This window comes from Mustela nivalis, assembly GCF_964662115.1.
Source record: "Mustela nivalis genome assembly, chromosome: 1".
NCBI lineage: Eukaryota > Metazoa > Chordata > Mammalia > Carnivora > Mustelidae > Mustela > Mustela nivalis.
This window is the reverse complement of record NC_139020.1, coordinates 89,930,201-89,946,296: the sequence shown is the minus strand read 5'-3', so window position 1 is coordinate 89,946,296 and position 16,096 is coordinate 89,930,201. Positions and strand designations below refer to the sequence as shown.

General features: G+C 38.4%; 2 protein-coding genes across 11 annotated transcripts in view; one reads left to right on the top strand and one right to left on the bottom strand.

Moving 5' to 3' along the window:
* SERPINI1 (serpin family I member 1) overlaps positions 1-7,724 on the bottom strand; it is a 71,576-nt gene extending 63,852 nt beyond the window's left edge. For 2 of the 6 annotated variants that reach the window (XM_082741200.1, XM_082741201.1), the window contains exons 1-2: positions 7,533-7,623; positions 3,993-4,104 (exon numbers count right to left, since the gene is read on the bottom strand). The gene's annotated coding sequence lies outside the window, so the exon portion shown is untranslated. Of the gene's footprint in view, positions 1-3,992; positions 4,105-7,532 lie in introns of all 6 variants that reach the window. The other 4 variants (XM_082741203.1, XM_082741198.1, XM_082741199.1 and 1 more) reach the window with 4 other exon arrangements.
* A 533-nt stretch (positions 7,725-8,257) lies between these two features.
* The window catches only part of PDCD10 (programmed cell death 10), a 44,062-nt gene continuing 36,223 nt past the window's right edge, over positions 8,258-16,096 (top strand). The window contains exon 1 of one of the 5 annotated variants that reach the window (XM_082741292.1): positions 8,258-8,560. The gene's annotated coding sequence lies outside the window, so the exon portion shown is untranslated. Of the gene's footprint in view, positions 8,561-8,946; positions 9,107-16,096 lie in introns of those variants that run through there. The other 4 variants (XM_082741291.1, XM_082741293.1, XM_082741294.1 and 1 more) reach the window with 4 other exon arrangements.

Sequence of the window (16,096 nt, the reverse complement as noted above, 5' to 3'; positions counted from 1 at the left end):
AGTATAGAAATGTATGTATCACCATATCTGTAGAATTTTGATAAAGCCACTCACCTGAAATCACATGATAGAAATGTAAAAATTGAAAAACAAGATGTTGATATGGAAAAGTAGACAACTGTAATACAACCGAGTTTCTATAGTAAACATCTTTGATCATGAAGCTTTTTTAATGTAGAATAACTATGTATTTGTTTCCATTTTCTTTAGTTACCACTTTTTCCTCAGACTTCCCAACCCTAAGGAATCATAGTTTATCAAAACTGTAAGTCGAAGATATGTCCTTGTAAAAATTAGTCAAAATTTAGGTAGTAATTACTGTATGGATGTTGATAATAATTTTCACTTTTTAAGGAATGAGTAATAACAATAAATTCCAGGATTAAAATTTTTTAGGGTGAGCTCTTCTCTATGAAACAATGGCTTATTTTGCTTTTTCAGGCAGCTAAACACATCTTCTTTAAAAAGAACCCAATATTCAATTGTTCTTTCATTTGTTCTCAAATGCAGGCTACATGGAGATTCTTTGATACCTTGAGGATTATGGTAGTTTAAAGTAGACAGAATCATCGTTTCAGGTGTTATTATGCCTGTAATAAAAAGCTTTGGACTGGTATTAAATGTGGTATGGGCCAGATGACCTTTAACCAGAGATACCAGCAGTCTCTGAAGAATGCCTTTGCCCAGAGACTTGAAGTTTGGTAGTCATAGATGTAAAAACTTGAGTGTAAGAAGGTTAGCATTTTCTAATCTGGGGGAAAAAATAAACATGAGGCAAGTCAGTTAGAATGACAAGAAATAAAATTTAAAGTTAACATGGTTTTAATTTTCAGACAACAGTGGAAACTATTAACTGGTTACCCCCTAATCATTCTCAAACCACTGTTCTCCTGCTTTATCCACCATAAAGGCCAAAAGTTCGTGATACCTCAGCCTCTCTTAAATAAGCTAAGGCCATCCGCATGCTAGGGGCCAGCCAGCAGGTCCACAGTAGTCATTTGCAAGAGGAAGGTGTTGGGAAAGCTATTATTTCCTGATTAAAGGAAACACTCAAAAGACATACAGCAATTCCTATTCTTGCTGCCCTGAACTAGAATATGATATCTGGATCAGCAGGAATATCCTATCCATCTTGCAGCAAGCACAAGAAAGAGTATGAGGACATAAGCCTTACAACACTGAGACTCCAAACAAAAAGTAAACAACTATTTCTTGTTCTAGAATGATAAATCCTTATTGTTTTATGTTCTTCTACATAAAACTTAAAACTGAAAGCATTTCTAAGTGACATACACTATAAAACTGTTTTTTAAAATTGTCAACTCCTTTTGGGCCATGAGTAAAAATTTGCCTTTACAGATAATCTTGATAGTAAGATTTATTCTCCTTCAAAATGTTTAACTTTATATTAGTAATTATTAGCTAAATCTCCTGTTATAATAAAAAAAATGAATAGTTATTATTAGGCCTTTATGATTCTAGGTTATTAGCATTTTATTTTTAATATAATTTCTAAAAGTCCCCTGACTTAGTAAAACCAAAATTATACCATTGTTATGTGCCTGTAAGGATACTGATATTATCAAAATTTTATCCAGTATTATATGTCAAATGATTTAGGATATAAGATATAATTTAACCTGCTTTGAACACAGAACAAGAATTTAATATCTATAAGCAATTTAGGATACTTTGTGCAGGTTTCTTAACTGGAAGACTGACTATACCTAAGAAAAAAATTAATTGCTTCAATGATTTTTAGATTGCTTTATGAAGTACACAACAATTAAATAGCAAAATTATATATCACAATACAGTATTTTAGCACACTAGTAAAAGGTGGAAAAAATGAAGTTTATTAACTCAAGTGACATAGGGTTAAAGACCTCAAATAAAACTAGTTAGTTTTTCAAAATTTAGGTCATCAGGAAAATGATGGAAGCAAGCCGATGTGGGCAACATATCAAAAATATTCCACTGAGCTGTTTTGGGCCCATTCAAAAGAAGCCAGGATGCTAGGGAAATGGGCTTCGAGTTGTTAGGTACTCATTCAATTGCTAGATTATGCAATAGATAACACTTTGTGACACTTGAGTTACTGTTATTGAAAACTCTGGTATGAGATATAACTGAGAAAAACAGTATACTTGAGAAAATGAGATTATCAAAATAAATTCTATCTGCCTTCTTTCCCACACTAAATTAGGAGCTATGAGGAGCTCAGAAGTCTCCTTCTCTAGGCAGAACCAGGAGGAGGTCCTGAAACGGGCTGGAGCTGGAGGTATCATTCTGCTGTTATGATGTACAGAAGGCTAGCACTGTGCACTGTTAATGCCAAATCTCAGAATTCATCCCCTGCCCATGCTCACTCAAAGATGACAAATACCTCTATAATTTGGGATTAAGAAGCCTGAATCAGGCCTTCCAATGTAACCATTTCATTAAATGCTGAACATCTAAGACCAGTTAAATTTTAGTTAAGATAAAGCCTCATATTACATTTATCTGTTTTTCCCTAAATCTCTATTTCTGTGTCAAGGAAAAAAACAGTTGTAGAAAGTGTGCCTATGAATGTGCAGGGAATGTTACTTAAAAGTACATCTTTAAGTCAGCAAAATTTTAGAGGCAAAGAGGACCAAATTCCAAAAGGCATACAATTAATAAATTTATATTTAAGGTACATTCATACGCAAGGTTGCAATTAATAGTGATGTTTGCTCTATTTGTTCACAAAGTCAAGAGTAGACACCAATTTTTATATTTAGCTCACTATAAGCAAGTGTTGTGGGCAGAGGGCTGCACAGGGTGTTAAAACAGATGTCTATGAAAAATTCACTCTTCTAGTTGTACTTGTTTGTGAAAAATGTAATATGATGTTTCATTACAGACTGTCAAATATTTAAAATTTGTTACCAAGTATAAACTTTATATAAGGCTCTTAAATAGAAAGGTACACGAAACTCAGTTCTGAAGTCACTAAGCATCTGGTGAGGAAGACAGTTATGAATTCAGCTAACTCTAATACAAGACACAATGCTAAGCATGAAGAGTAATGCCAAAGAATATGAAGAAGGAAGGTTAATCAGTCACCAATTCTAAGCCACTCTGTATCTATTTGTATGCTGGAAAGACGTTAAAAAAGCAAAGAAAAGGCAGTTAAATATCTGCTATTATTATTTACTACTAAAAAACTATCTATAATTAACTCAAATTCTCCAGGTCTTATAATAATGAAAGGAAAATAACATTTGAATTCTTCATGCTAACACTAATCAGATTAATTTGATTCCGGAAGGTTGAACGCAGAAGACAATAAATGCCCAAGCTTAAACACATTTCTACTTCCTTTCTTCTTGGCTTTTTTTTTTTCTTTTAAGAAATGATCAGAAAAATAGAAGAACAAATTTAGCTTTTATGGAATGAAATATATGTTTCATGAGTAAGCTTCAACAAAGGTAGCTTATTTAGGTAAAATGATGTTGAGCCATAGGCTTCCCTGGCTAGAAAACACAGACCTTGTTTGACACCAGTGGGAGAGCCCTTTCCCCTCATCCATATTCCCTATCTCTGGAATGAATTTAGAAATGTTGGCACAGAAAACTGTAGATCAGTCTTCGTAGCCCACACCATCTAAATGAAATTGGGCCCAATGGACACTTTTGCAAAGGCCAATCAGCACGAAGACATTCTCAGAAAGCCTAATGCATAGTAATTATTCTAAGGTCAACTTAACTCTTGTCTGTCAAAATGCAAAATGTCTCAATGTGTATATTAAAAAAAGTCTTAGTCAGTAGTTCTAATTCAGTAAACGGTCCTAGGGCCACTTCATGCTGAGCGTGACACAGGATGCTCAGCACAAGCAGGAGATAGGAAAGAAGTATGTCGTCTCCAGGATCCAATAATTTAGTTACTTAAAATACACTTACCCAACTTTAAGGACTGAATTTTGGAAACATTAGAAGACTGAAAACAAAACAAAAACAAATCCTTACCTTTGTATAATAATTAACCCTCATCCCCCAAAGCACTATTTAACCTTCGAGGTTTGCTGCAGAAAGGGATGGGAAGTGTTCTTGCTCATCTTTAGGGTCTGGTTCAGGATCTCTGTTATGAAGGGGAGAAATACCTTTTACATTTTCACTTCTTTTTTTTTTTTTTTAAAGATTTTATTTATTTATTTGACAGAGAGAGAGCACAAGTAGACAAAGAGGCAGGCAGAGAGAGAGGAGGAAGCAGGCTCCCTGCTGAGCAGAGAGCCTGACGCGGGACTCGATCCCAGGACCCTGAGATCATGACCGGAGCCGAAGGCAGTGGCTTAACCCACTGAGCCACCCAGGCGCCCGGTCCAAATAATTCATCCACTCAGAAATGAATGTATACACAGAAGATCTTTTTTGCTTTATTTTAATAACCCATGATTACTCAAAATCTAATGGATTAATGTCAGTCTGACTCCAGTTTAAAATGACAACACAGGGGCACCTGGGTGGCTCAATGGCTTAAAGCCTCTGCCTTTGGCTCAGGTCATGATCCCAGGGTCCCGGGATCCAACCCCGCATGGGGCTCTCCGCTCAGGGGGAAGCCTGCTTCTCTCCCTCTCTGCCTGCCTCTCTGCCTACTTGTGATCTCTGTCTGTTAAATAAATTTAAAAAAAAAAGTCTTTAAAAAAAAATAATAAAATGACAACACAGGAAAGTACTATCTCCAACTATAGGTATTAGGCTTCTAGAAATGATTGGGGGAAAAAGGCCATGGAACCACTTATAGGCATTTAACAAAACAGATCAAATCTTGTTAGTTTCTCAAACTGTTTATCAAATAGTATTTTTCATATCTATCCCCTTCTATAAATCGCCCTCCCAACACACTAAAAACGTGTTATCTTGAATCTTTAAGTCTCACTCTTTTGTGCTGCATGCATCAGTGAATCCTCCTGTTAGAACGAGAAATCCACGCTACTCAATTATTTTCAGTCAATAAGCTTAAGAGTCAGAAATTTGAATTAAAAAAAGTTCAAAACATATTATAATTTGAAATTAACCAAGTCTTTTGGCTAAAGAACAGTGATCCCCAGACCATTGTCCAGAGAGACATTCTTCACTCCGTTGGTTTTTCTTTCTCATCGTATCATATGCTCACTAATAGCCATACACAAACACTAAAAATCAAGGGCAGAATAAATAATATGCTTTTAACCTAAGAAGAGCTTTACATAAAATTATAAACTGTCACATATAAAATCATCTCAACACCAATAACATATAGTCAAGAAGTCTTCAGATTATCTGAGATTTAAAATGAACACCAATTTAAAATCTTTTGAGACAAGTTCAAAGTCACAAATACCGAAGTACTATATATTGCTAATGATTTTCTCCCTTATAAAAACATGCTCTTACTCCCAAATGATACAGGAAACCAATCTCTTTCACGGACAAATTAAAGAGGATCCAAATCTTGGAAGCAGGCAAAACATCCAATACTTTAATACCAAAAACTCATTCACTCCTAATGAGATTCTATCCTTTATGATACCTCACAGCAGAAGACCCAGAAACAGTTGGGATTCCAAATACATCTGAATTTCAGCTGTTTTGGTATTTTTTTTCTATCCCATTTACTTGATTACTAACTGATTCTCAACCAAACTCTTTCAAAAGATCTTTTATTAAAGGCTCTGAAAGAACTTCATTGCCAATATTATTACTAATTATTATTATTACATGGGGTAAATAAATTAATGACAGCAAGTGTTCTATTTCACAAAATCAATCAGAGACATAGACTAAGAAATATTCTAAGACTCTGACTCAGAACAATTCACTTAATCATAAATAAGGATAAACACAATCTTTTCCAAGCCTCACTATACTCTAAACCCATTTTTTTTCTCCTAAAATCATGTACATAGGGTCTCATCAGCTACGTGGATTAATAGACTCTCCCGAGATAGAATAAAGATAAACTTAGATCCTTACCATGGCTAAGTTTAGTGGCTACTGTTGCTTTTTCTTTATACCAAGCTCTCTGCTGCTTCTAATATCTGATCTGCTTGGGGACAATCTAAAGGCAGCTGTTTTTCTAAGATCTGTTCATCTGTGTATTTCTCTGGTGGCGGGGGTGCTGGGGGTGCTGGAGGGGAGGAGTAAGTACACTGATAAGTCTTTTAGGCTTATCAGTAGTAGCACTCATAGGACAGAACTTTAATCTATGAAAAGAATTCCTTCTGGCCATTTCTTTTCAAAAAGGAATTTTGCATGTGTTACAAAAATAAAATCCAAAAATCCTAAGTAAATGAGAAAAGCCTGAAAACAAGAGAATAGAAGGTAATTACCCCATTGTATTGATCCTAGTTAAAAAAAAGAAAATCCAGATTATTTTTGCCCAGATCCTGAAATACACAATTGTCACAATGAAAGCATTTCAGAGCAAAATGTGCTGCAATATGCTACTATGATTAAAAGCCATGTAATCTGAAAGACCTCTGTAACAAAAAGAAAATGACTAGGAAAATAGCTATTTACTTACTTTTCTAAAAAGAAAGGCTGCTATTTTGTGATAGTTACACAAAGGGAGGTGTGACTTTCACCTTTACCTTAAAGCATATTTTCATCCACAGGTATTTAATAACATTCAAAGAAACTGCACAAGGCTTAACACCAAGAATAAACTATGATTTTATGACACTATTACATGTGTTTTAAGCCTAAACACATCACAGCACATACCGAGGGTAATCGTCTGGCACACACTCCCTAAACAGAAAAGATCCTCACAGTTTTTCTTGTACTTTAGTTTTTTTTTTAATGTACAATTATTATCAGACCCAAATGAGAGAATAAGGGACAGCAATGAAGTACACCATATGTTCCCACTGGAGGCTGAGTCCTGGTCTTTGTTCCAATATTCTAGAGCCTCTAGAAGGAATGCTAAGTATCCATCCATTAAAACGTTTTTACATTATTGCTGGCAAAGTTATACTTCTGATAGGTCTAGTTATTTTGATTATTCCTGCCTGCATTTGCTTCCTTAGTACCAATCTCTTTCAATTTTAGGAACCTGCAGTAAACCACCCTGGAAAACAGGTCGGTAGCAGGACAATCTGATAAAACAACGTACAGGGTAGACACTGAAGAAGAATGCAAAGTTATTTTCCTAGTAAAAGAGTCCTGAAGTAATTCTCTATCAATGACAAAATTTGGGGGTTTTTACCAGCTACGCACCTATCCAGATATCATCCTCCTTATCCTCAATTAGCAGGGTTTCCCTCAACCTTAAGACCTCCCAGAATAGTTTTAATGGTATAACTCACACCAAAAACACCAACCACGCCCTTAATACTCAGAACCAAGCCACCTTTTGCTTTTTCTCCCCACTAAAAAGTCCAAAATGTACATCTTTCATCTAAAAGGATTCGCATCAGTTCCCTAACCCGAGTCAGGGACTCTTAGCTGTGCCTTGATAGAATTCCTATTGGAAGACGCTTTCTCCTGGGCAGTGTGAGGACGCCCAGAAGAGGCACCCACGCTTACCTCCCACACACCTGCAACCCCTGGCGGGATGCTGGAGCTGATGCTCGGAGGACGCGCTCCGCTCGGCTCGTGCTCCAGCTCTCGTCTCTCCCGGGAAACTAGAGTCCAGACTGCGCCTCCGGCTGCTACAGGGACCCAAGCTCCGCCTCCCCCTCCTCTAGTTGGAGAATTCGGCAGCTGTTGCTCCTCCCCCTGCTGTTCCTGCTGCGGCCCCGGCTGGTGGCGGCGGGAAGCTGCTGCCCTAGTACCTTCCCGCTCCCTCCACTTCTGCAGTTGTTCCTGCCGCTTCCCTTCCCCTGGGAACTCCTCTCGTCTCAGTCAGTGGCCTCCCACCTGCAGCTGCCTCCTACCCCGCCCGCCCGCCGCCTCCAGAAACCCAGGCTCACACTATCCCTTCCTGACGACCCTCAGGTCTGGCCGCCTGGTGTGCCTGGGGCTTGTCCACTTTCAGGGAAGCTGCTCCTCCGGCCAGGACGCATCCCCACACCGCTCCCTCTCTCTACGCCAGCGATTCCCCCGGCACTTCCGCCCTCTGGTGCAGCGGCCACGGCTCTGCCGCCCCACGTTACCCGCCTCAAGCTCTCCCCCCAACCCTCTAACTTCCTCTGCTCTGCTAGCCCGCCCCCACAATGGGTGAGTCGCCTGCAGGGCCGACCCGGCACCCTGATTGGTGCAGGTGAGAGCTGACCCCTCCCTTCCTCCTCCTTTTGAACACCCTCTTTCTCGGTCTCACCTCCTCCCGCAAAGGCAGGGAACTCTCTTGTTATTGGCTAGAAGTGTCCCCACCCATCGCCTTAGGCTCTACCGCATCGCCTGCCGGGAATTGTAGTCTTGCTTTTGTAGAAATTGCCAAGGAAGCTGGCGAGTGGGACTACGAGTCCCCATAAGCCCCTGCGCGACTCCGGCTGGGCAGGATTCCGGACAACGCCTGGTTCCTCTCGGGTCCTTCCGGCGTCGCCGGAGTGAATTGATCCGGGAGTTGAAGAGGGCTCCAAAGGTGGGAAGTGAAGTCAGTGCCCCAGTTGCCGGTAAGGTGTGGCTCTTCTATCTCAGTCTCTGTAGCCCCCAGCGGAACAGGGGAGGTCTGGGGTCACACAGGGGCCGTGGCCGAGGCACTCGGGCTTGGCTCTGGCAGGCGGAGCGGACGGGGCTGGGAACGGGGCCCTATGGGCGTAAGCGAGGTTACCCTACGCGAGTGGCGTAAAGCGGGTTTGTAAATGCTGCCTACCCTGCTCGGGCCTGAACGCCTCCAGGAAGTCTCCTCTAGGTGGGGGCGGGAGGGGAAGGGCGAGGTTGGCCTCTGGTGCCCCTGGAGCAGGGAGAGGGCGGATGTGTCTGGGGTGGGGTCCTCTGAAGGTGTGGCTTGGGGCGGGGAGATGTGGCTGCTCTTTTCCCCCTGCTTTAGAAGTAGGATAGGGGAGAAGTGGAGAAGGAAAGGGGCGCTTGGGAGTCTGCTCTTAGGGTGACTCAGGTTATGCCCTTTGAAAGAAGAGGAGAACTGTAAAAGAAGAGTCATATGTTGACAGAGAGCTACGGATTCAGTTCCAGTTTCATGATGTGGCCCTTCTAAGGAGGTAATTTTGCCTCTAAGCAGAAAACCTTCACCCTCTTAGGTGTAATTCCAAAGGTATCTGCACACCCGTTCTGTTTTCAAAGACACAGTTTTCAGATGCTGATGAGAAACTGAGGGGATCAGTGAAGTGCCCAAGGTCACACACGTAGGGACTGATCTGAATCTAACCCAGTTGTAATCCAGTTTCTGAATCAGGGCTGCCGCACCAGAAAGAGAGAGTAGGCAGGTTGGTGGTTTTTTGAAGTGAGTGGGGGAAGTTGCAAAGTAAGGCATTTTATGTATTTCTGAGAAGCCCCTGTGAGGTGAAGAGTTTTTTAAGTTGGAGAAATTCCTCAGTAAAACAAGGACACACTCTGACTTTTTGGAAAAATAAGAATGAGTGTTCAGCCTACTTACTACGGGTATCCTAAGTGAGGACTGTACCACCATTTCAAACGCTAGATAATGAGTTAGGAGAATGTAAAAAAATACATCCCATCTTTACCTTTTTAGGACTACCTTAGGACTGACGTTTTTTACTCTGATTTTGTAAAACTGATGCCAGTAGTGTAGGAATTCTTTCACAAAACTTACTTTATACGTTTTTTAATTAATAGTAGCATCAAGAGAGTTTAATGTGCTCCTTACTAGAAAAGCAGTTACGTTGCATTTCTTGGAATTGACATCACATTTTTGTTGATTTCTCTTTACTTTTCCCCTCATTTTCTGGACTCCAGTGTATGTGTATGTCTGTATAAAATCATCAGGTGCTTACCTATTTTATTTTTCTTAGCATTATAAATGACTTTTAATCATCCTATTTATACTGAAGGATGGGAAAATTGGACATTTATATTTTATATTGAGCACAAAGCAGTATCCTTGTACTGGTCTTATCCTTTATAATTGTTTGGCCATTTATAGCTCATGAATATTACTAAATCTTTAATAGAATTTTAGGTGTGTGTTTTTGACATCAAAATTTCTTTTGTGATGTTTATGTGCAGTGATTCAGTATCTACTGATAGCTAGCAGTTAATACTGGCTTACTGTTGTATAAGTTGACCATTGAAATATTCTGCTTTTTGAATGTATTCTGCGATTATTAACAGTGTCTAACTTTTGAATATAAAAATGCTTTCTAGAATCATATATTGTGTATTGTTCCTGTATGATTGAAGTTAAGATGATCTGGAAATTAATATAATCTTTTTAAGTTTTTATTTATTTGTCAGAGAGAGCGCACACAAGCAAGCAAAGTGGTAGGCAGAGGCAGAGAGAGAAGCAGGCTCCCTGCTGAGCAAGGAGCAGGATGTGATCCATCCCAGGACCCTGGGATCATGACCTGAGTTGAAGGCAGCCGCTTAACTAACAGGCACCCAGGCGTCCCACGGAATATAATATAACCTTTAACATAGGATAGAGATACAATATTACAGAATGAAGTAAGGAAGTATTGGAGTAACATAGCGCCATGAGTAATGCAATACACAAGGAAGAAAGACCGCCTAAACAAAATTATTTGAGGATAACTGGCTCTATGCTATATTACAGGAGGAAATGGTAGTTTACATAGAGTGTAAGTAAACTGAACGTGAGTTAGTGATAGTAAAGCAAGAGTGTTAATGTATTTTCTAGGTGGCAGTGTAGGCATTTCCTTTTTGTTGGGGGAAGTATCAAGGGAATTATCTAACGTTTGGAATGCAGCTATGAGGTTGTGGAATGAGCTTTTGAATTAAAAGTCAGGAAATTTTGGAAACAAGTAAAATTAATGTACTTGTTCAGTGTGTGTTAGTTTTTGTCCTGGGTTCAGTTCTATCATTACTCTTGATCTCTTAGGTTAGTTATAGTTTTGATATTTCATCTGTTTGCAGTGATGGAGTAAGGTTTTTATTATATATTTATCATCTTTCAGTCACATGCTGGTGTACTGTGGTCACTTTGGATCTCTGCGCATTGAAGAATTTAGGGTTCCCAGAGTTATGTGTATACTTGTATTTTTATAACAGTTTGCAGTTCACCAGTATCCACATTTGTTGTCACTTTTGATTTTGCAGGAGCATTGTGTCACTTTTGGACATCATCTCTTACAGGACTTAAGATGTCTCCCATATACATCTGTCGTTGAGGGTAGAAGGTCATGAGAACAGGACTCTGTATTATCATTGCATTTCCAGTAGGTAAAATAATTGAGTACCTGTTTACACAGAGAATGAAGAAGTTTGTATTAGTTAAGTGTAAAGTCATGAAATTACTGATTGGTGGGATTAAGGTATAAGCCAGGTCTTCTGGTTATAGATATTACTATTAATGAATAAAGACTGGGTTCCTAAAATAATTTATTTTATATGAGAAGAGGACTTAAAATGACTTAAATATTCAAATTCTCTTACCCTCATACTCTTTTTTTAATGCTGACTGTTCATCCTTTGCCTCCCTTCCAGCTCTCTGTACTTATTCCCAACCTTTCTTATTTACTGCACCTTTCAGTTACTACATACATAAGTTCCTTCCCGACTTAGGAACCTTTGTACGTATTTCATCTCCCTGTGGGATTCTTCTCCCTCCCTTTCCTAAATCTGGCAAAACACGTAGTTAATTTGCAGATTTCAGTTTTAATGTCATTCCTCAGAGGAACCTTACCTGACCTTCTTTGACCCTTCCTTCCTAAGACTAGAACTTACTATAGTAAGTTCCCAGTGTATCTTCACCTTCACTTTGTAGCATCATCACAATAGGAACTTAATTATTTCTTTACTTATTTGATAAATGTCTGACTCCCTCACTAGACTATAAGCTACCTAGGTAGGACCCTCTCATTTGTCATGTGACTGGCACACTCACACTACTTACGCAGTATCTGGCACAAGTAAGTTTTCAGTAAATACTTGCTGAATGAGTGAGTAACTGATTGAATGAGTGCATTCATGCACAGTGCCTCCAGCGCTCTGCTAGGGACAGAAGTATAGAAATAAAACAGATTTGCTTTCCACTCTTAGATGAAAGGACTTACTACAGAAGTTTTATAATAAAAATCATAGAAAGATGTTTGTTCTTTTTGGAGGCCTCTAAAAGCAGGAGATACTGTTTTCTGTAGGGAAATGACAAAGGAGTCATTTTCTGTTACAGCAAACTTTGTGTATAACAAAGCATTTTGGAGACCTTATCTCTGTCTTGCTTTTTGCAAGCAACATTCATTATAACAAAATACAGATGTGGAGGAAACAAACTTTTAATGGATTCTGTGCTTCCCTAATGTGATCTCATTTTGTCCTGAACTAGAATTCATGCTTTTCTTTTTTCTTTGTTGTTTCATTCTGTTTTTTAACCATGGTATCTTCTTTTGAATTTTACTTTTAGTATCATCTGCTTTAGACAAGGTGACTTTGTAAAATGGTGTCATGCTTGTTTCAGAGGAGCTTATATTTTGAGCTTCTTGGAAAGTTTCATATTTCACTGGGTCCTGTTTGCTTTAAACTTAGATACTTATGAAAGTTAAATGATCATTATTTTAAAAATATGCAAACCCATTTTCAGGGATAAATTTGTGTTAGATTTTGGTAGTGAAAACAAAGTTAATAATCCTTTGTGGTACTATAATAATTGCATAGAATAAATTGAACAGCTCTGAGTTGCTATAACCTTAAATGCTTTCATGAATTTACCAATTCCCATTCCTAGGAGAGATTGTCAAAAAAATTATTGCTAGTATTTGGCTTTAAAATTTGATAATGCTCCCAGTTTTTATTAATAAATGTAAGTCTTTAATAAGTCCTAAACTTATTTTTTAAAAAGTCTGTTTTTATGTTTTTTTAAAAAAATTTATGGTATTTTTTTTAGCCAAGAAATTCATATTTACCTAGTTTGACCTTAATGTGGAGAATAAAGCTGAAGCACTGCTTTTTACATGTTTTTGGGTTATCAGGGTCATTAAAATAGGTAATGTTACTTCAAGTTTTCAGCTTATTTCATGGTAAATAAACTGTAAAGGAGATTTAGAAGTAAGTATGAATTTTTTTGTGTATATTACTTCATTTGGAATGTTATAGAAAGTGTCAGTCTTAGATACTGATTTTGGGGGGGCACACACAGTGTAACCAATGAAAACAACTTTATTGTAGCATTTAGAAATAACTTATTTGCAGGAAGGTCCATTTTTGTAGGAAAATGAAAAATTAAGTTTTTAAATTTTATCTACAAAATTAATTGCATCTTTGATGTAATGTTGTATTACAATCTTATTTTTCTTTTTCTCTCTCTTTTTTTTAAGATTTTATTTATTCATTTGACAGACAGAGATCACAGATAGGCAGAGAGAGAGGAAGGGAAGCAGGCTCCCCGCTGAGCAGAGAGCTGGATATGGGGATATGGGGCTTGATCCCAGGACCCTGAGATCATGACCTGAGCCGAAGGCAGAGTTTAACCCACTGAGCCACCCAGGCGCCCCACAATCTTACTTTTCAAAATTACCCTTATATTTTTGGTTTGAATAAACTTTTTTTTTTTTTGTTAACTACTCAAAAAGTGAGTTTAATCTATTCAGTCTTACTCATACTTTTCAGGGCTCCAGCCTACAGTTCAGTTTATGGTCCCGGGGTCCTAGGATCGAGCCCCACATTGGGCTCCCTGCTCAGCAGGGAACCTGCTTCTCCCTCTTCTCCCTGCCTGTCCTCTCTCGCTATCTCTGTCTCTCAAATGAATAAAATCTTAAAAAAAAAAAAAAGATCCTACTTTTCTGTAGTTGCTTGGAATCCGTTAATTGTTGCTATTTAAAAGAAAAGAAAAAAGATTTTATCAGCAAGCTTATGATGTATTGGGTAATGGCAATGCTGTGTATTAAATGGTAGTGACTACTGTTTACGCAGGCCAGTCCCTTGGAAATAAGTTTACTAGAAGTAAGTATAGATTGCTTAATAATACTTTGGTTTATTCATTTGTCAAATATTTACTGAGTATATATTATGTGTGAAATTAACCTAAATATTTAGAAAAAGCTGGGATATAATCTGGTAGCTAGCATTTATTGAGCAGTAACTCAGTGTCAGGCATCATACTAAGCCACATGAGGTCATATAATCCTAGCAACAGTCCTAGGAATAGAGGCACTATTATCCCCAATTTAAATGGGAGAAATCAAAATACAGAGAGGTTAAGCAACTTGTCCAAGGTTATACAACCAGTAATTGCTTGGAATTAGAATTTGAATCCAGACTGCCTCACTCAAGGGACTATATTTAGAATTATTGCCATAAAAATGGTGTACTGGTTGAGCTCTATTGGAGGGCAGTTAGATTTAAAGTTGCAGTTACAAAGAACTTTTCTACTAGATGCTGAGGCCAGTATGTCAGGCAAAAATTTCTTACATTCAAATATACTTGAAAACATCTTTTAGGGATTTAGCACGTTGGAGACTAACATAACTTCCAGCCAGTTTTCTTTAGCACTGAGGTAGAATTCCTTTTCCTTTGACTAGTAGGTGAAGCATTGACTTGGTATTCAGAGCCATGTTGGAAAAGTAATATGTATAACACAGGAATAATAATATGGTGACCTGTTCATAGCGAGAGGATACTGTGTCTCCAAGTCTGACAGGAGGAATAGCATAGCCATGTCTGGCTTATTTTCCATTCTGGGACTTATGCGCGTGGAATGGAATTATGATCATCTATGGATTCCAGTAGTTCTCTTTTTTGATTTCTTTAAGAAGTGTTAAACATGTGTGTTGCACTTGTGTATGGTAAGTAACATGAGGCAGGTGTGCTTGAGGAGTTATGCAAAGTGGCAGCTTGACATGTTGTATTTCTTTACTGTTCCTCTTCCCTGCAACACTGCATCGCCCTCAAGGGCATGGACTTTTTCTGACTTTTCATCACCACATCTCCACCTAACACCTGCTGACTTCAACTGACTTTGCAGAGTACTGCACTAGCTACTGTTCCTCTTCCCTGCAACACTGCATCGCCCTCAAGGGCATGGACTTTTTCTGACTTTTCATCACCACATCTCCACCTAACACCTGCTGACTTCAACTGACTTTGCAGAGTACTGCACTAGCTACTAGGAAATAGAGAAAGGAGTAAAGCTTCTCTTCATCGTGATTATCGTTTAGTGGGTAGAAAGGGAAGGGGGTGGGAAGATTGTTACATGGGCAGTTAGCCTTTCTAATATTTTTTTTCCTAATTTTTTTTTCTTTTTATCTTTTAACCTCTTCTACCCCCCCTCATTGCATATTAAGTGATGCATACATCTGCTCATTTGTTAATTTTAGGTAGCAGATAGAAAAGGGAAAAAAAATTAGTTTCTCTAGTTTACCATAGGGTCTCTGGTACTAAAACATGCCTTCCTGCCTCGTTCAGCCATCCTGTCTTCAGGATGAACTGGAACTTCAGTGGGGAGTGGAGTTAAGGAATGACAAAACCCTAAGATGGTACACCCCTTCTCCCATCTCAGACTTAATATGAGGTTATTACCACAAAGCCAGTTGGGAATGGTAGAGGAGTCAGACCTGGCCTTCAGGCTGCAACTCCTGCCTATACCAGTTTACAGTGTTGCAAGGTTTAATTAATTTAATTCCAAAAAACTTTGAATTTTGCTGTAGTCTCTTATTCAGAAATACATATGCTTTATCCATAATAAAATTGACATTCTGGAGTGTTGTCAAAAATCTAGATTTCTCAGGTCCTATCTTAATTTTGGTGTGCCTCCTTAAAAATAATTACAGTTTTGAAAGGAAGGCTACGGGAGGAAATATATATACAAGCAGATATCCTTATTTTGTGTGTGTGTATATATGTGACTAATAGCGTTTGTATTTGAGATGCGGAGCTAAAAATGAAGTTAAATGCCACCATCAAGATAAAACGTTGTCCGTATTAGCCCCTAGTTTTAAACAAATGACCCAGTGAATTTGTTATCTGGAGCTCACAGTTTTATCAACATTTGAGTGCCTTGTGGCAGTGTATTGGTGCAAAGAAATTTTGTAAGGTAAGGTAAAGAAAATACACTTTGCATT